The 19683-nt window shown below is 61.2% G+C and overlaps 1 protein-coding gene across 5 annotated transcripts in view; it reads left to right on the plus strand.

Moving 5' to 3' along the window:
* The window catches only part of HPCAL1 (hippocalcin like 1), a 78107-nt gene that overhangs the window by 38462 nt on the left and 19962 nt on the right, over positions 1–19683 (plus strand). Inside the window, exon 1 of one of the 5 annotated variants that reach the window (XM_036224014.1) lies at positions 11442–11466. The exons of the other annotated variants lie outside the window; for them this stretch is intronic. The gene's annotated coding sequence lies outside the window, so the exon portion shown is untranslated. Of the gene's footprint in view, positions 1–11441; positions 11467–19683 lie in introns of those variants that run through there. 5 annotated transcript variants of the gene reach the window in all.

The raw sequence follows: 19683 nt of genomic DNA on the forward strand, positions 1-19683 counted from the left end.
ATTGGAGGGTCTGTTGAAGTGAGCGGCCGGGTGAAGTGGCCACTCACAGTTGAGGAGCAGGAGGGCAACGGGAGGCTCTCGAGCTCTGTTAACTGCCTGTCAGGGAGGGGCACTCAGAAGACATTTGTGGAATGAAGAGAGAGGGTGTGGACGAGCTCACAGCCGAAGGGCTGTGGCCGGGGAGAGAGGGCCGACTTCCGCTGGGCCTGGCGGCGCTGGCGCTGGCGTCGAAGGCGTGGGAGCCGAGGCCAGCTGCGGAATGGTTGCGCAAGGGATTGCCCAATGCCGGAGTGCGCGCCCCTGGGGGAGTGAGCACGCCGTCCCTGGAGGAAAGCAAGTGCAGAGCAGACGAGAGAGAGCCCTTCGCAAGACTGTGGTCAAAAAGACCCCGAGCGCCGGGCGGGGGTGCTTCGAATAAAAACTCTCTCAGAAAGACCCTTTCCACGGGGTTTCAGCAGCCACAGCTTAGGCCAAGGGGTGACGAGCTCCTATAAAGGATCAGAAAGAAAAATGTGGGGTTTTGCAGGCCCTAGGGGGTGTGTCCCAGCTCCTCAGCTCTGCCTGTCTGGTCCTCACGCCAGAGCAGCCAAAGAATGGTGTAAAGGGTGAGTGAGCATGGCTCCCCCAATACACTTTTATTTGCGGAAACAAGCAGGGGGCTGGCTTTGCTCTTGAGCCGCCAGTGGCCTCCTCGAGGGATGCTGTAGGCAGCGGCTCCTGCCGCCTGGCGGGTGCCGAGCCCACGTCTCTGCCTTCGGGACCGATCTAAACCGCCCCAGGCGCCCCGTGCTTTCAGACGTCCACCGTCCATTTGGCTGTTCTTGCTGCATTTGCATATATTTGAAATTTTCTACAATAAAAAGTTTAAAACAGAAACCGCCCCAGAACCCGGACCTTTTCGGAAAGCCTGCTTCGTCCCGGGGGGTGGCCGAGTGGGACGGAGCAGGTGTGCCGGGCGCACGGGAGGCCGGGCGGCAGGGGGAGCGGGGTGCTGGCCCCGTGACAAAGCACCCAGTCCCCGGCCGTAGCCCGGCGCCACGTACGGACTATCTCAGGGTTTGTTCCTTCTCCGTGCATTTTCCTCATTCTTCTGCAGTTTCCTTCTCTTTCTTCTTCGCCGACGGTGCGAGCTGCGTGGGGTGAGCCTTGCTGTGCTGCGCCGGGGGCCAGACAAGTCCTCCCTGACTGGGCTCCCGCCGCAGAAATGCCTCCCGCATCTCGGTCGGACCCCCCCCAGCCCCGCCCCTGAGAGCCGCACAGAGCCAGGCTGGAAGTCACGACCTTCCCGCGCCGCGAGGTGTTTGCCTAACGATGCCATTTACTTCCGTGGCTTCCCCGCCTGCCTTTCGGAGAGGAAAGCCGAGCCTTCACGCTTTCTCTCTCCCATGCGATCCCATCCCCGACGGGAATAAAAACACAACTGTCTTCCTGTCACGAAACGGCGGCAGGTTCTCTGGGGGGCAGGAGTGCCGCGCGTGCCGGGCAGGCGGAGGCCTCGGCAGTGCCGGCCACGTCCTCCCCCAGGCCCACAGCGCAGGGCTTCTGCCCCTGGGAAGCGGTGACCGTGACCTTGAGCAGTCGTCCCCCCGTTGACGCCCCTCAGCGGCTTGCCGTGTGCCGCCCCCAGTAGAGGAGGCGTGCTCCTGGGCCACGAGGAGTTGCTGGAAGGAAGGACGTCTGCGTCCGGTTTCTGGCTGAACGGCCCTGAGTGAGTGCAGGGACTGGTCCCGCTTCATCAACGGGACGGATGTGGTGTCAGGTTGTCGGGCTGGGGGCGGGGGTCAGGCGCTGGTTTTTTATTAGAAAGTGTGCGGGGAGAAACAGGGATAAGTCAGCAGCGCAGCCATCTGAAGAGCCTTCTCTGTCTGTGGAAATCCCGGCTGACCGCGATCGTGGCCGGCGAGGGGCTCCGGGCAGCCTCCGGGCCGAGCCGAGCCGCCAAGGGCATCCGGGCGCCTGGGCTGCCCTGCGCCTGGGTCCTGGGTTCTCCCACAGCTGTGTCCCTCGTGGCCCGCACAAGCCGCAGCCCTCACTTCCCTTCCTCCCGGGACCCTGTCTTCAGTCACGTCACTGCACCGATGGGCGGTGGCCATCAGGCCGGCTCCTCCCCACTCCGGGTGAGGTGCCCACCCCGGACCGAGCATCCAGCGGTCCCAGCAGTAGGGGACAATTTGATCTCTGTATTTGCAGATGCATTACCCCTCCTCAGAGGAGCTGGGTGACTCTGCTGTCTCCCCACAGCTTGGGGGACCCGGAATTTGCTTTTATTAACCCTTCCCCGCCCTCTCTGTCTCTCCCCCCCACCACCCCCACCCCAGCCTGTCTGTCTGTCTTCAGACCTTTGGACTTTCTTGTTTTTCCTTACTCGTCCGTAAGCATTCTGTCTCTTGATCCCCCCCGGATCCTGGCGTGTGCCCCGCATTGGCAAGGTGCTGGGGAGGTGTGGGCACGAGACGGCCAGACGTGGGCACTGCTTCCTGTCGGCCGGGGACTCATCGGGGCGGGTGTGACTGCCCTGCAAAGCCCGGTGTGCGCGGCCACTGCAGGCCGCTGTCACATCTGAGACTCGAATGTCACTCTGATGATGGCCTTCAAATCACTGGAAGGGACGACTCCCCACAGAGGGCCTTGGCCAGGCCCGGCAGTCAGGGTCTTGGGGCCCTCTTCTCGTTGGCGCTGGGAAACCAGTCGTGTGGGAGCTTGAGTTGTGGCGACCTCCGTGTGACGTTCTTAGCATTGTGCCGACGGCCCTTGTCGCGAGCCTGTCTGTCATGGGACCATGGTCTTTTCATAATGACATTATCGACACATCTCTAGCTCTCAGGAGCTTGCCTGATGCTCTCCCGTACAGCAGCGTGTTTGATTCCCACGGTAATGCTATGAACTGGCGCGATCCTCTCTCTCTTATAATGAGGAAACTGAGGCTCGGAGAGTAACGTGCTCAAGGTCACACGGCTGGGAAGCAGTGAGCAGGACCTCCGGGCTGGTTCAGCGTGACTCTGCCGTCACTGCGTTCAGGATAGTCAACCAGCGAGGCTTCACGGAGGGCCCGCAGTGCGCTGGCAGCGTGGAGGGGGAGGGCAGGCATGGCAGTCCGAGCTCCACAGCTGCACTGCGGGAGGTGGCAGCCGGGGCTTGGGAGGACCTGGGCAAGGGGGAGGAGCCCGTGGCCAGTGTGTGGGCGGGCGCTTCGGGCGTCAGGCAAGGATGGCACCTGCAGGAAGGTAAAGTGACAATAGGCAGAGCTCCGAATGCCTCTGGGTCCTGCTCCCCGGGGGGGTCAGGCTGCAGGTTCCCAGGGTTCACTTCTGCGGGGGATCATCCGGGTGAGTGGGCAGGCCCGGCTTCGCGCGGCGGGGAGAGCAGAGAAGGACCGCCTCCGCGCGTCCCTCTGTTTCCTTGTTTGGAGGAGTCTTCGTTCCTTCGGGAGAGAAAGGTGGGCCGTGGGCCGTGGGCGCGGAAGGCGGCCGTGGCCTCCGCAGCGCTCTCTCCCGAGGCCCGGCAGCTGGCGCCCGGCCAGGGCCTGCGGGGCGCGGATCTGCAGCGGCGGGACCCGGGAGGGCATCGGCGCAGTGGCACTGGAGCCCGGGCGGGGCCCCCCGTGCTGTGCGGGGCCCTCACGCCTCCTGAGGTCCTGGCCCCGCCTGCCCTGGGACCCTGTGTGTGCACACGCGTATGTGCGCGTGCGCGAGCACGTGTCTCGGTGAACATGTGCATGCGTACGGGCGCGCACACGTGTGTTGTATGCGTGCATGCCCTCGTATGTGTGGGTGTGCCTGTGTGTTGATTACGTGCTTGTGTGTGCACACGTGCATGTCAGCATGTGTGTGCGTGCACATACACACGTGTGTATACGTGTGCGCGTGCCCACAGACACCCGTTCACTAGACCGGAGCCCCCTGTGGGCAGGGCAGGTCCCGCCCGTCTCTGCCCCCAGCGCCCAGCACAGGCCAGGCCTTCAGTCGGGCACTGAGTGGCGCCGCGGCGGCCGCCCGGGGCCTCCCCTGCCCGCCTCCCGACGCCCCGCCTGCAGAGAGCTCGCTTTCCCTGAGCTCCACGTGGGTCAGCATGTCCCCAAGCCGCTCACCTCCCGAGGTCTTGTCAGTATCAGCTTGGGCTGGGCCCTTGCTGCCTCCCTCGGGCCCGCCGTCCTCAGCCCGCCGGCCGGTGGCGCCCCCGCTGCCCGCCTCCCGCACAGCGCCAGGCTCAAGGTCAGCAGGTGTGTGTTTGGGTTGAAAGATGATGTGTTTACTGAGCGTCTGCACTGGCAGCTCCAAATGACATTTCAGGAATCGAATTACAGCGTTTCAGTATTTGCAGAATTCGGAGAGAGATAATTCGATTGTATCTGTTGGAAGTCCTTGCCACAACTGGCTCCGTTTTCCCGGCGGGGAGCGAGGGCAGGGCAGTGTCTGATGACCGGGTTCTCCCCAGGGCGCGCCTGCCGAGCTGGCGGCAGCCCGTGGCCTTTCCCTGGATGGGAGCCCAGGGTCTGGAGGCCGCCCCTGGCAGGGCCCACGCCGCCACTGCCTGCCGCGCACCTGTCTCCCCTGGCAGGACCCGCCCCACGCCCAGCCAGCCCACTGGCCCTACAGATGCTGCTGCGGGGTGGCGGCTGCCGCAGAGGGCTCTTCCCCCCAGTTCCGCGGGCCCCGGGGGAGGGAGCGGTCTCGTTCAGCCTCGGACGGTCACATGATGCCCGCGCCCGGAGTCTGTGCCCCGTCTGGCCCTCAGGGGTTGTTTTCTGGGGGCTCATGCGTCGCCCGGGCCTCAGCCACCGCCGTGGCCAGCTCCTCTTTCCTCCGTCCCTTGGGAAATGCTCTGCGCATTTTCTCAGCCCCACGGCATCATGAGGCCACCTCTGCGATGCCCTTCTTGGCCAGGCAGGGTCCCCGTCCCCTGCCTTTAGTGTCCAGAGTCCCTAGCGGTTTCGAGGCTGGGAGGCTGGGCTGGGCGCGATCGGCCGCTTGCCCCATGCGGCCTTGGGCTCTGCGTGGAGCCGGCCCAGGGTGCGAGTCCAGGGCTGCCTGCCGCTGCAGAGGACCGGGAGCTGCGTGTCCCTTCCCAGCAGCGGGACTGGAAGTGGGCGTGAATCCCGCGTGCCTCCCGGCCCCGCTCCTTCCGCAGAGACGCGAGTTTTCCTGAGCATCTTCGGAGGAGAGTTTCGCGTGCACAAAACAGCTTCCAGCTCTTGGCATGGCCCCTCTCGCTGCGCCCTGCACCCACACCCCTTGCCGTGGACGTGGGAGCCTTGCTCTGGGGCGATGTTCTGTGTGGGGCCAGGCCCGCCGGGTCCGCAGCTGGGCCTCTCCACTTTTGTCTCCTGCCTGAGGATATCTGTCCTAAGAGATGAGAGTCTGGCCAGCACATGAGTCTGTTGTTGACAAAATGTGCTTTTGTTTGTGGTTGTTTTAATGGGTAGTTATAGATACCAGAGCTTGTGGGCCTCCGGGTTGCCTCACAGGTCAGTTCTGTTTCTTTGTAAGCACAGGCCTGTTTGAAAACAGGGACCCTCCCTGCCCCTGGGCCCTCAGGGTGGCTCTGGTGGGGCTCAGCCAAGACCGCTGGTGTAAGCCGGAGCCCGGGGAGGGGAACCCGAGGCCTTCCTGGAGGAGGCGGCGGCTACGCCAGCCAACCACGTTGGACACGGTCGCCCTTCCCCTGTTCATCAGATGATGATGAATATGTCGTGCTTGGATCCACCGGGAAACGCGGAACGTGAGCTGAAGAAAGCACGAATGCCACTGGACCAGAATCGGTTATGCTTTAGGGAGTTCAGCGTAGGATTCTGAAACAGGAAGAGGCTCCGGCCCCGCTAGGTCACCCCCAGCGCGTCCTTGAAACGGTTTCGCTCCTGGAAACGTGCTGCTTAACACTGCGGAAAGAACCACTGTCTCCCTCTATACACGGCCGTCGACTCGATGCAGGGCGCAGGGCGCAGGGCGCAGGGCGCAGGGTGCAGGGAGCCCCAGTCCACTTATCTTCAGGAAACCACCGGGCGAGGCCCCGGGTAGTGGGGACAGGTACGACGTTTGGCCTTCGGCCCAAGTGGAACTACACGCTTGTCTGTCATGGGGCCCCAGGGGAGAGAGGTCGGCCAATCCAGGGGCCATTTTCCACGTCCCCCCAGTCGTGACTACTTTCCCATTCCAGAAACGTTCTAGTTTTTTCTCCCAGTCTGGTTTCCGGCAGCCCTAGAGTGGGTGGGGCGTGGGGCAGGGGACAGGGCAGCAGCTCGTGTGGGTCTCGAGGGACTTGCGGGCAGCAGCCCTGTGGGGGGAGGGCGCGGGTTCCGGCCTCCGTCCCCGTGGGCCTCAGTTTCCTCATCTGTGAGGCGGAGGGGCCCGTCTGGACTGCCACCGAAGTGCCCATGTTATGGAGCCCCCGCCTTCGCTTGTGCGGAGCTGGTGCCTGTGGCAGGCCGTCGTGAGTCCCCGGGCAGGGCAGGGGGTGCAGGACTCGGGGGCGGCGGAGGCCGGCGTGGGGACGGGCGAGGTGGGCTCAGCGGTGGCGTGTGGTGTGCGTGAGGCTGGAGAGGTTGGTTGTGAGCCTGGCCGGCTGCTGGGTCAAGACGGAGGCCCGGGGGGGAGAGTGGCCTGTGCGAGGTGAGCGGCCAGGACGTCCCGAATGGAGCGGCCCGGGCCGGAGGGGCTCGTCTGGGACGGGGCAGAGCCGGGCAGGCCTCCCGCAGCTTCTCCATCCACCATGCGGCTTCGCCATGAATAAGACATGAGCGGGTGGAGGCCTTCAGGGATCATCATTATCCTCCGACTCGATAATAGAAAAATTAAAATTTAAAGTGATCTAAAGTGACAGGCGACAGGAACGTTCCTAGAAACCGGAGATTGGGTGTGAGAGCAGAGCTCAGCACAGATGATATCAAACACAGCCTTGTCCAGAGTTGGTGGATTTTCGCGTTTCAGACTTCTAAGCCTAGGACAAAAGGTTCTTTTATCTGGGGCTCTGGGGGTCCCTCAGTCTTCATTGCTCTGTATCGTGGGCTCAAGACTGAGTCTCACAGTTTAGTTTATTTCAGGGTGGCTGCCACCCTGGGGTGGGCTTCTTCCCCTGTTGGAGATCAGAGCTGGACACCCCAGGACCTGAGGCCCCCCCATCCCACTCAGATCCCCCACCAGCCTTGAGAAGCAGAGTCTCCTCCCGCCTGGCCCTCGGCCTTCTGGAGCCGGCAGGGGCAGTCAGCTGGGCACGTCCCGGCCCTCGGGACAAGCTGGGAGATCCGGCCTGGCCCAGTAGGACCACTGCATGGATTCGTGCCGTCCTCGGTCCATGGGAGGCCCAGCCCCTGTGTCTGGGAAGTCCCCCTTGTGTCCCCTAGGAGCTTATTGGGGTTAAAACTTTGTACCAGAGTGCCTGTGGGACCTTAGTCCAGCCTGACCGGCCTCCCCTGGACTCCTGCACGTTAGCCTCGAGGTCTGCGTTTTCCCCGTGGGCCTCGAAGAAAAGCCAGCTCAGACAGTCTCCGACTGGCTGTCCTGGGAGCTCGGGCAGCCTGGCTGGGGCAGCGAGTCTGTGGGCCCTAGGCTTCCAAGCCCTCCTTCCTCCTTCAGGGTGACCTGGGTGCTCCCCTGAGCGTCCTCCAGGTCAGTGGGGCGGAACGCCATTGGTCAGGGACAGCGGACTATCGGAACACTTATTTTAATTAGAAGAGTTATGCAACACTACATCAGAAAGTTGGCAAAATGCAGGGAAAAAGAAAAAAAAGAACCGCCGTCGGCGGCCTTCTGACTCGGTCGCTTGCGGCGGGCCCGGGCGCCTCCCACGGTGCTGGCGCCTCCGTCACACGTTGACTCCCGACCCCGTCCATCCGTAGTCCTTGCCGTCCTTCGGGGCTGCAGTGCCCAGGACGCAGAGACAGAGGGCCCCGGCCCGCCCCCCCGGGAGCCGAGCGTCCAGCCGGGACGCACAGTTCGAACCGCCCAAGGCTTTATGGCGCCTGCTGTCTGCTGGCCCGTGCTGGGTCCGGGTGAGGTGCGGCTTTGAGCCAGGCCTGCCCCCTGGGAGCGTGCAGGGAGAGACACAGGTGTTTAGTTCAAAGATAAAATATGTGACAAGGGTTCAAGTAGAGGCAGAAGTCGGGCATTGGGGCCAGGGGGTGCTGGGTGGAAAGAGAGAGGAAGCTGTTGACTGGACGGGTCTGAGGAGGGCCAGGGAGCTGAGCTGGGTGTGTGCGTTGGGAGGATTTGGGCAGAGAGGGGGTGGGCAGACGATTCTCCCTGTCGGCCTGGAGGTGGTGTCCTGACCCATCCTCCCGGCGGGGACCTCAGTCCACAGTTACCTTGCTCGGTGTGATTGGTTGATGGTCTGTGTCCTCCTCTCGGGCAGAGGATGTTCGTGGGGTGGGGACTTCCCTGACCTTACTCACCACACAGAACAGATGCCCGAACGTGTTGACAGGAAGGATGGAGCGGGACCAGGAGGAAGAGGCCGGCGTCTGTGTGACGAGGGATTCCATGGGCGGGCTGCAGAAGGGGGTGGGGGCCTGAGCCCGGAGGCAAATCCGGGGTCTCTTCCTTAGCCAGCTGTCTTCTGGGACGAAAAATTAGGAAATCACACAAGAACGAAGAGGTGGGGGAAGGGAGAGAAGGATGCCTCCCCGTGGCGCCAGCACGAGAGGGGACGAGCGTCTTGGAGTCTGTCCTGCCCCAGGGTCCCCCCGCTCCACCGGATTCCTGGAGAGTAATTTCGGATTCACACCACTCCTTATCTGGTGTTTGAAAAACGGTCGTGTTTACTTAGTGACTCTCCACCCTTCTCTAGAATCCCCCGGGCAGGGCTGTATCGACAAGACATCCTCCCGCCTGGACACTCAGCTGCTCGGCGTAGGGCCGGGGGCCGCGGGGACGTTTCGTATCTGGGTGATAAAGGAACGGGAAACCAAAGTGGGCCATGGGGACGGGTCGGGCCACTTCACGAGGGTTAGGAAACCCCAGGCGGAGCCGTCAGGCGGAGCGCGGAAGGATGAGCGCTCCTTCCAACAGCGAGGCTGTTACTCCAGGTTATTACGTTAGCCCTGCTGTTATTCTCTGGGAGGAATGTGGATTCTGCAGTCAGAACAGACCTGGGTTTAAGCCCTCGGCAGCTGCATGACCTTGGCCAGGTCAGCTCCCTTCCACACTGCGGTGTGCCTGCGAGGGTGGCAGGGAGCGTTCCTCCCTCTGAGAGCTGGAAGAGGAAATGGAACCCCAGAATCTCTAAGATAGCGCCTTCCCCATGCCAGGTACCCAGCAAGTGCTGGCTCCCTTTCTGCCCTGCTTTTGTATCTGGGGGGGCAAAAAAAAATGAAGGAATCAATTGAAAAACTATCAATTAATAAAATAATCACAAGAGTAGTTGGAGAGAAGTACTACAATTAGCCGTGACCGCTCACTAGACGTAATTTCCAAAGATCCCATTCTTGTGCTGCGAATGGTATGCCCCTGGTTACGCAGCTCTATACATTTGTCTATACGTTTGTCAAAACTCACCGAACCATATACCTAACGGGAGGGGATTTACCGTGTGCAAATTATACCTTAGAGAACTCGACCTTAGAAGAAAAGAGCCCATTCTTAATGTGGCCAAAGCGGGTGAAAAGACAGTCGGATGTTAAAGAGAAATGTGCCCGCCCGGCCTAGATGAAGGGAAAAACACGACACTTAGATATTTTGCCTTTGCTCGTTTTCCGTTATTACAAAGAGTGTGTGTTAATCCGTCATTCAGCAGGGGTCGTCGAGTGCCTGCTCTGCGCCAGGCACTGTTTGAGGCTCTGGGGGATCTGCCTTCGGCGGGGGGGAGGGGGCACCACAGACTTGATGTGCGAGCCAGTCGTGGCTTGCGTCAGACGGTGCCGCCGGCCGCCGTGGGGACCCGAGCGGGACCACGGGGCGCGGGCGTGGTGGAGCATCTCGCAGGCTTAGATGAGTCGGTGGTAGCAGACCTCACTGAGACGGGACGACTGCCAGGGCCGGCGGGCGAGGCGGGGCAGGCGCAGGGCATGCCGCGAGGAGGAGACGGGCCTGGCGGGCCCGGGGAGCCGCCCGGGGAGCGGGGAGCGGTTTCGGGAAGCTTAACCCCCAGGAGGAGGAAGTAAACGCTCCAGCCGGGCAGGGCGGTTCTACGTCACATTGTCTTATCTTTCCTACTCTCCTGAATGTCACAAAAATACATATATATTTTTTTAAGTTTACCATAATGAGACTGTGTTTTTCACATACTGCGACGTAACCTGTTTAACATAATAGCGTTCTGGATGCGTTTTTCCGTTTTATTGCAGTCATCCTTTGTGGCCCAGTTTTGCAGTCTTTGGCAGCATTTCATTCCTGAGCATTCGCTGTAATTTATTTAACCAACGCCCTGCTGTTCAGCACTCAGTGCTTCCAGAAGGCACCAGGGAGAGGCATGGGACCAGCGGGACCCGCCCGGTCCAGGACGCAGGGCCTGGGTGAGGTTGCTGTCCCGTGGGCCTCTGCGGTGGAGAAGCGCGTCCTTCAAAGTATTTCTGGTCTGGTTATATACGTTAGGTGCTCATTGTCAAACAGGTGGAGCCTGCGGCGGAGGAGGAAGCAGATATAACCCGCAGCCCCGCAGAGTGGGAAGCCGCCGCTGAGCCCGCGCGCCCCCTCCAGCGGCCGTCGCGTGCAGGGCGGTGGGGAGGGGGGCCGGAGGAGGCGCGCTGCTGTCGGCCGCACGTGACTCCACGGCCCGCTTTTCCCGTTCAGTATCGTGACACCCCGTTTTCCCGTGTCATTAAAAAGCGTGCTCGTGTATTTCTAAAGTGACAGAGGTTTGGGGCTTGGACACGATTCAGTCCAGGCTCCTCGTTCCATGAGAGGCGACTCGTGTGCGCGCGGTACCCTCCTGGAGACATCCCGGCAGACGTGAACCCCCCGCCTGACCGCCCCGCCTCCGACTGCGGGAAGCTCGTTTGCGTCTCCCGTGAGCAGGCCCGCGATCGTCCACCCGGGCAAACGGGTCCTTCCAGAGACCGAATCCGAGGCCCCGACACGTCCCCCAAACCCCGCCTCCCTCTTTCTGCTGGTCAAACGCCCTTCACTGCGCATCTCTCAGAAAAATCGTGAAGACCAGCACGTTGTTACCCGTGGGAGTTACTTTGAAGGGGCGGCGTCGATGGCGCCGGGAGGCGGGTCGGAGGTGGCCACACGCCGGGGCGCTCGCTGGGGCTCCTTTCCCGGTGGCCACGCTGGGGGAAGCGAGCCGCAGACCCAGCCCTTCAAGCTCAACAGGTGGCGCCTCCGGCGATGCGGGGCTGGCAGTGGTAGCTGCATGACCCGACCCCAGAGGCGCGGGTGATGGGGTGACAGTTGCCCCTGGATGTCTCTCGACAGGTGCCACATGGCTGCGCCCTGAACATGACAGAATGTTTGGTCCACCACTGTATATGAGTGGCACGGATGTCGGATTGCTGAAGATAAAAAACCAGAGACAGATTAAAGTCCAGAAACTCCGGTAGGTTGAAAGGAGGAGCTGAAAAGAAGATGCACTCAAACAGGGGCGAGGGTGAGCTTGGCACTGTGGTTTAGGTACAGATTTGCTCGTTCACGGGTGTACAGGTTTGAGAAAAATAAAAGGCGTGGGAGGCCCGTGCTCACGCCGGCTCAGCGTCTCTTCTCGGCGGATCCCCGCGGGCTGCACGGCGGGCTGGGCCTGCCTGTGGGTCCCTTGGGCAACGCTTCCGGGAGCCAGGTGTGGCCTCTCATAATGGAAGGCGGACTCCCTGGCCCACGTCCACCTGGAGGTCCAGTCAGGAAGGGCAGTTACCGTGGAAGACTGTGTGGTCGTAATTGCACAAGTGCCTACCGCAGAGACGAGATGCGCGAGGAGCTGGTTGTGCAACCCTGGGCTGCTTTTGCCTTTGCCTCAGTAACTGTGCAACTAGAGAACATCCAGTTCTCAGGCAGGAAGTGCACGAGGTCTGGTGTGGAGGCTTCTCCGCTCCGGGGATGGCGAGTGGTGTGTGGGCAGGGCGGCGGGAAGGCCCGGGTTTCAGCCTGCCCTCCTGGTGGGTGCACCGGCCACGAGGGTCCGCGTGCGAGAGTCCGCGTGCCTCGGCGCAGGGCTGCGGCCGTGGGCGGGGCGGGGGCGGCTGCTCGCTGTTTGCGTCTTCAGTATGACCAGCCCCCCCTCCCTGGGGCTTTTCCAGCCAGGCTGGCTCTGCCGGAACAAGCTCCCCCGTCAAGGCCTCCCCAGCTGGGATCCACTCAGCCGCCTCTCACGTGACAGCTAGGGGTGCTGGCCGCAGCTGCCCACTCGCTCCGTGGCGTCTCATTGGGGTGCCTGCCCAGGCAGGGTGACGGAGCTCCTTGGAAAGTCCCTGGCAAGGAGCTCCCTGCACCCCACCCCTTTGCGTTGTCTTCCCTTTCTCTCTCTGCACGGCGAACTCTTATTCATCCTTCGGGTCTCTGTTTAGACGTCGCCTCCGCCTAGAAGCCTTCCCGGGTCCGTAGGGCTGTGGGCCTCTGTGCCCCCCCCACCGTCCTGCGCTCGCCCTCGACCTGGCACGTGTCACTTTGCCCTGTCATCTCCTGGGACCCTGGCGTGAGCTCCTTGGAGGCAGGAGTTGGTTGTGTTCACTGTTGCACAATGACGGTGTCTGGCAGAAACTAAGAATTCAGTTAAATGTGCTTCGAATAAGAAAAAAAAAAATGCATGAATGAGACTTAAGTTTTAGCTCGAAGGCCAGCCCATCACCCCGATGAGAAGGGTCACGTGTGGGGCCCGCTGGGCGCCTCAGGTGGCCGGGTCGCCCGGGCTGCTACTCATGCAGGGTGGAGGCGGCCCCCGGGTCCTCACGGGGCGAAGGCGCAGAATGGGAGGCCTGCCGCCCTGCATCGAGGGGCCCGGGCGCCCCTGAGGGGGGTCCCACCGGGGAGGCGCTCACCGTGAAACACCAAGGAGGCCCTTGACCCACACAAGGAGCCGCCCACGGGCTCCCGGAAAGGGTCTAAGGTCCCTAGGGATGCCGTGTGCTTCGAGCGACACCCCAGGCAGGCGTCGGCGGGGCCCGGCAGCAGCCTCGCCGCACGGTCTGGCATTGGGCGCGGACGCTGATATGTCGGACAAAGGGACTGTATCCGTCTGCCTGCCTTTCCTCTGAACAACTCGGGGTGTCCTGGCCCCCTTCACATAAACTCCTGCCAAGGTCCCTGGTGCCACCGAACCTAGTGGCCGTAGCGCTGTCCAACAGACTGAGACTGGCCGCAGAGCAGCCAGTCGCTCCCGTGCGATCTGAAAGAACACAGGGCTCCCAAGCAAAATGCGACCCTGAGGGCTGGGCTCCCCCAAACACCGTCCCCCCGCTCCTGCCGCCTGTGGTCTGCATGGCGAACCGGCTGCAAGGGCGGCACCTCACCCTGCTCCCGCCGGCCGCCCGGCAGGCCCCCACACTTCCCGGATGCTTGGAGCGCGGCTTGCTGGAGGCCCTCCCCACCCCCCCACCCCCGACGGGGAGAAGCGCGCCGCGGGCATGGCTCCCCGCGCAACGACCGTCCCAGGGCTGCGCCCTGCGGGACCCGGGCCCTCCCGGGCATCGGCGTCTCCTTGCCGGCCTCCGTCACTAGTGGAGAGGTGACCCTGAGAGACGGCACGGGGGACGTGTGCGCCGGGGCCTCTCGCCCCGGGCGCTGTCCACATCTGGGGCTGCGTGCTCCTTCGCTGGGGCAGGCGGGCGTCCTCCGCGCCGAAGGATGGGTGACCGCAGCCTTGGCCTCCACCCGTTAGCTGCCGGGAGACGACCCCAGGACCCTCGCTGTAATAACCAAAAATGTCTCCAGACATGGTTGAGCGTCCCAGGGAGGGCAAGGGGCCCTAAGTCACATGTGTTTCTCACCCGGGCGTGCACACGCGCGCACTCTCACACACGCACGCCGTTCTGCGGGTGGTTCTGGGCGGACCAGCTCGCTCTGTGGCCAGAGTCGGCTTCCTGCTACACACTCACACCCTTAGAAACACACTTCCCAGTCAGAGGCAGACAGCCGAGCAACCGCCGACCTTCGCTCTCGCGGGGCAGACTAGGGGAGCGGGCGAGAGGCTGGAAGCCTGTGAGTGCCGTGCTGGCAGAAGACCCCCTCGGGGCAGGACAGGGGCGGAGGGACAAAGCCCGCCTCCCCACATCCCATGGGGCAGCTCTGTGAGGAGAAAGCTCTCAGTTAAATGCCCGGCGGCATGATTTGCGTTGAGTCACCTGCTTCACCCCCCACGCCGACCATGGGGCTCCATGCCGGGTGGTCAGCTGGGCCCCGGGTAAGACCCTGTCCCCTCTGCTGCCCTTCCCCTATGGGGCCACAGACACAGATCACGAATCCCAGCAAAGTGCAATAAAGAAGACTGTGCAGTGCTATAAAAGCGAGGGGCTAGGCATTTGGGGGTGTCCCCGGAGGAGGAGCGTGAGCTGGGATCTGAAGGGACAGAGGTTCTGTTGGTGGGGCAGAGCTTGGCACCCTTTAAAAGACCTCACAGCCTTTTCTCCCAGTCGCGAAGTCAGCCGAGTGGACTGGAATGCAAGACACAAGACAGGGTTGCGGGGCTCTGCAGAGAGCGGCTGCGTGGCCGCTGCCGTGTTGGTGCTGAAAGTGGCTTTGCAAATGCTTCTTCTCGTCATCCTCAGAGCACCGGGGGCCCCAGACGCCAAGACCCTGCCCGGGGGCTGCGTGCCGTGCGTGGGAGGCCGGCTGCTTTGTGATTGATCCGGGGGTGACTCTGGGACGGGAACCCTTGCTCCTGGTGGCCTTAGCTCTGAGCGCTTGTTGGAAGGCTGAGTCTCGGAGGTCACCTGGGCCTGGGAATCTGAGTTTGAGCACCTGCCAGGCTCCAGGCTCATGTCCCCGACCAGGATGGTGGCTCAGACCCTGGAGGGAAGGTGCGTGTGGATGACCGGCGGCTCCTGGGGGCCGAGTGTCTAGGGCACATGTGCTCTGCCCCGGAGCCCTGCGTCTGCCGGGCCGGCCGGGCTGCCTGTGATTTTCCATTTGATGCTGTACAGGACAGAGACCCGTGTGGGCAGATTGTGGGGCCACAGGGACCCGGCATCTGCGGGCTGAGCGGTGTCGCCAATGCGATTCGCCGAGGCCTCGGCTGTTTGTGGCGCGCTGGCCGGTGCAGGAGCCCAGAGGCTGCTCATTTGTGAGGAATGAATAATTTATTGGTGTTTTCAGATGACTTGTCCCTTCATCGCAGAGAGGCCGCCGAGCCCCGCGCGCTCTGTCGGTTACTGAGTAAGTGGCTTTAAGTGGCTTCGGCTGCAGAACCCGCCTCACTCCGCCAGGCCCTGGACGCCTGTTTCCGGGCCATTGATTTGCAGGCTGCATTCCAGGGGGCCCGGAACTTGTCGCCCTCTGGTTTACAAGGTCCTACCACAATTGTGCTTAAAACAAAAGGCGCGCTCCTCCCCAGCCCCCAGCCGCCCTCCCCGGCCTCCCCACGTGGGGCGTGAGGGACGACTGGGGTGCCTGGCTCTCTCTCCCCCTTTCATTTTTTACCGACGTTTAACTTGCACGCATTAAAGTGCACAGGTTTTAAGCACACGACTTGTTAAATGTTCACGACATGAGCAGACGCGTGTAACCAGCGCTCCGAAACGCCCCGCAGCCCTTCCTCGTCGCCGCCCCGCCGAGGGAAGCCGCTGCCCTGCTGTCCCCGGCCTCGCCTCCGTAAGGGGAGCCGCACAGTGTGGCACCATTCGCGTCTGGCCACCTCAGCCGCACCACGCTGGGCGCGTCATCCGTGTTGTGTGGCGTGGCGTAGGGGCTCGTTCCGGTGGCCCCGTGGCCTTCCGTCGCGTGGGGACTGTAGTCTGTTTATCCACCTGTTGCAGACGGCCATTGGGACAGCTCCCCGTGGCCACCCCCAGCCGTGCGGCCGTGGGCATCCTTGGCGTGCGTGGGTCCGTCTCTGCGGGGTGATGTGCCGCTTCACGGGGGCGGAGCCTTCAGCGAATGCGTCTAACGGGTTTTCGGAGTGGTTGCAGGTGGCAGCTTCCTTTGCTCTGTGACACAGCTCAGAGACACCGGTTGTGGCAGTGGACTTGGGACGGCCCCAGTGTGACGGAGCACACGGCCTGGGAGCCGGAAACGCGGTTGGCCAGCGCCCCAGGCGGCCGGAGGGCAGGTTCCGGGCCCTGGTCGTGGCCTGCGGGGCTCAGGGCTCAGTCACCGGGGCCGTCGGGTGTCTTTCCAGCCCTGACCCTCTTGCAAAGCTTGCGGACTGGGAGGTCTCGCCTGCACTCGTTAGCACCCACAGTGTGTGGGATGGCTGTCCCCAGACCGGGCCGCATCCCGGGCACAGGACATGCAGGACACCCAGCATCTCTAACTTGGCTCCTGGAGTGGACGACGGAAGGCAAGGCCGCAGCGAGGAGATGTCCGTGTGGAAGTGTCCGCAAGCAGCCGCCTCGCCACGCGGGGCCGCGGGGAGTCAGTCCTCGCCACGCGGGGCCGCGGGGAGTCAGTCCTCGCCCCGCGGGGCCGCGGGGAAGCCAGCCACCCCCACCGTTGTTGTCACCCCCAAAGCATCCATCTCTGGTTCCAGACCCCACTGTGTTTCTCCCCCTCGGGGACTTTGCTCCCTAATTAAGTTGGATCTCAGGATATATTAAACGAATTTGTCATCTCGAGCACGCACTGCCCCGCTGTGCGCGGGGAGCAGAGCCATCGGCCTCCCGCAGACCAGTCAGTGTGGGCGCCCGGGCGTGTCCAGGAAGAAGACGCTTTCCTAGCAGCCTCTCCCAAGGACTGGCCCACGAGGACGATGGGCGCTGAGCCCCTCCGGGCCTGGACCACTGCAGGGGGACCTAGCCCCGGAAATGGCCCCAGAGCCGTGAATTCTTAGGTGGTGACCCGTAACACCCTGGGGTGGCTGCCTGGGCCGCTTTAGGAGCTGAACTGAGAGTTCGGTGGAACCTCCTTACTGACCGGGCTGCGTGTGTGTCCCGAGGGACTGTCCCCACCCCGGGGGAATGGATCACCCCCGTGAATGCAGGCAGATAACGAGGCACCCCTGACACCTGGCGTCCCCCTGAGTGTGCCCCGCTGGGCCCTGGGCTCCTCCAAGGCAGGGCCGGTGTCCTCACGCCCAGCATACACGTCGGGCGCTCGGCCGCACCCCTGGACCTTGGGTGGCAGGTTCTCGCGGCGGGCCGAGTCCTGGCCGAGGCCTGTGTGTCCCCTGGCGGCAGCACCCGGGGGCCCTGCGGTTTGCCTCCCTGCTCCTGTGACGCGGCTCTTTGTCCTTCTGCCCTCTGGGGCGGAGGAGTCCGAGAGCATGGCCTCAGACTCCTTTGTAAAGAGCAGCTTCATCGAGACACGATTCCCATGCCGCACGGTTCGCTCGGAGCGTAACGTATGCCGTGCAGCGTTTCCAGCGTGTGCACACGCGTGTGCGCCGCCGCCACGGGCGGTCTTACACTATTCTCCCCGCCCGGAAGGCGACCCCACCCTCGTCAGCTGTCCCCGCTGAGTCTCCTGCCCCCCCCACCCCCACCTCCAGCCCTGAAAAGGCACTGCCCGCTTTCTGCCTCTACGCAGCTCCCCTTCCGGACACGTCACGTAACGGAACCGTCCGACGTCTGTCCCTGTGGGCCGGCTTCTTCACTCAGCGCGGCGTTTCCCAGGCTTGTCTGCGTGACCGACGGCCTGTGACGTCGTCATGTCATTCCTCCTCACGGCTGAGCGGCGGCCCGCGGTAGGAGCGGAGCACGTTTCATGCATCCGGCCGCCCGTCGGTGGACGCGTGGGTCGCTGCCGCCTTTGGGTCGCTGCGAGGGTGCTGCTGTGACCACTGCGCACGTTTCCCCGTGGACGGGTGTTTGCGTTTCCCCGGGGCGTGTGCCCGGCAGCGCGGTTTCTGGGTTGCGTAACTGTCTGATCGTTTGAGGAGCCGCCGGGCTGACCGTTTGAGGAGCCGGCGGGGGGCACACGTTCTCCCCAGCGGTGTGCGAGGCTTCTCGCTTCCCCAAGTCCTGGCCAGCACTCATTCCGATCTGACCGTTGGCGTCTGGAAGTCCCAGTGGCTGTGCAGCGGTGCCTCGTGCTGCTTTTTTGATTTGCATTTTTTTAATAACTAATGACGCGAGCATCTTTTCATGTGTCTATTGGCCTTTGGTCTCTCTTCTTTGGAGAAGTGTCTGTTCAGATCTTTTGCTCATTTTTTTAATTGGGTTATTTGTCTTTCTATTGAATCGTAAGAGATCTTTATATGTTCTAGATTCAAATCAGGGATATGATTTGCAAATATATTCACCCTTTTTATGGGTTATGTTTTCATATTCTTGGCTGTGTCCTTTGAAGCAAAGGTTTTACATTTTAACGAAGTCCAACCTATCTATCTTTTCTTTGGTCATTTGGGCTTTTGGTGTCATGTCTAAGAATCCTTTGCCAAATCTAAGACTGTGAAGGTTTACCCCTATGTTTTCTTCTAAGAGTTTTATAGTTTTAACTCTTACATTCAGATCTCTGATCCATTTCGATAACTCAAACCTTTCTTCTAGGATGGGAGGTGAGGGTCCATTTTCATTCTTTTGCATGTGGGCATCCAGTTGTCTTTTGCTTGTGGTTAAGCATTTGTCGAGAAAAGACCCTTTCCCCATTGGAGGGTCTGGGCTCACTTGTTGAAAACCAGTTGGCCGTAGGTATGTGGGTTTGTTTCTGGATTCTCAGGTCCATTTCACTGTCTCGATCACTATTGCTTTGTGGTAAGTTTTGAAATTGAGAGGCGTGAATCCTACTCTGTTCTTTTTTAGAATTGTTTTGGTTCTTCTGGGTCCTCTGCGATTCCACGTGACTTTTGGAATCAGCTCGTCAGTTTCTACAGAGGAGTGAGCCGGGAAATGCATTGACTCGACAGCTCATTTTGGGGAGTCCTGCCACCCCAACAACATTAGTTCTCCTGACCGTGAACATGGGGTATTGTCCCAATTCATTAGGTCTTTAAAAATCTTTTTCAGCAGTGTTTTGTAGTTTTCAGAGTGTGAATGTTACAGTTCTTTTGTTAAATTTATTCCTAAGTACTTTATTGTTTTTATGCTATTGCTGATAGAATTGTTTTCTTAATTTCATTTTGGAATTTTTCATTCCAGATATATAGAAATACTGTTGACTTTTGTACCTTGATCTCGTATCCAGCAATCTCGCCGAACTCGCTGGTCTTGTAAACAGGTGGCATAAACTTAATGGTATTAATTACAGTATTGGTACAGTTCAGCACTGCTTATGTATTTTCTCTATGATTTTCTTAACGACATTTTCTTTTCTTTAGCTTACTTCATTGTAAGAATACAGTATATAATACACAGAACATACAAAACATGCATTAATTGTTTACGTTATCGGTCAACAGTCGGCGGTTAGCAGTTAAACCTGGGGGGGGAGCAAAGTTAGTTATACATGCATTTTCGACTGCATGGGGGGCCAGCACCCCTAACTCTCGCGTTGTCCAAGGGCCAGCTGTATTTCTTTATTTCGGGTCGTCTGTTTCCTCTCGGGTCGGGTTCAGTGGTCCGTGACTCCTCGGTGGGCATACATCATAGCGAGCGTGTTTTCGAGGCCTGTCTCTGCTGCTTCAGACGTCACTGATGTTTTCGGGTTCTTCCCATGTGCCGAGCATTCTTCGGACCATCCGCTCGTTGAATCTTCATGGGGACTTGATGAGCTGGATAGGATTATTATCCCCATT

Source organism: Rousettus aegyptiacus, unplaced genomic scaffold, assembly GCF_014176215.1.
Source record: "Rousettus aegyptiacus isolate mRouAeg1 unplaced genomic scaffold, mRouAeg1.p scaffold_m13_p_7, whole genome shotgun sequence".
NCBI classification, from domain to species: domain Eukaryota; kingdom Metazoa; phylum Chordata; class Mammalia; order Chiroptera; family Pteropodidae; genus Rousettus; species Rousettus aegyptiacus.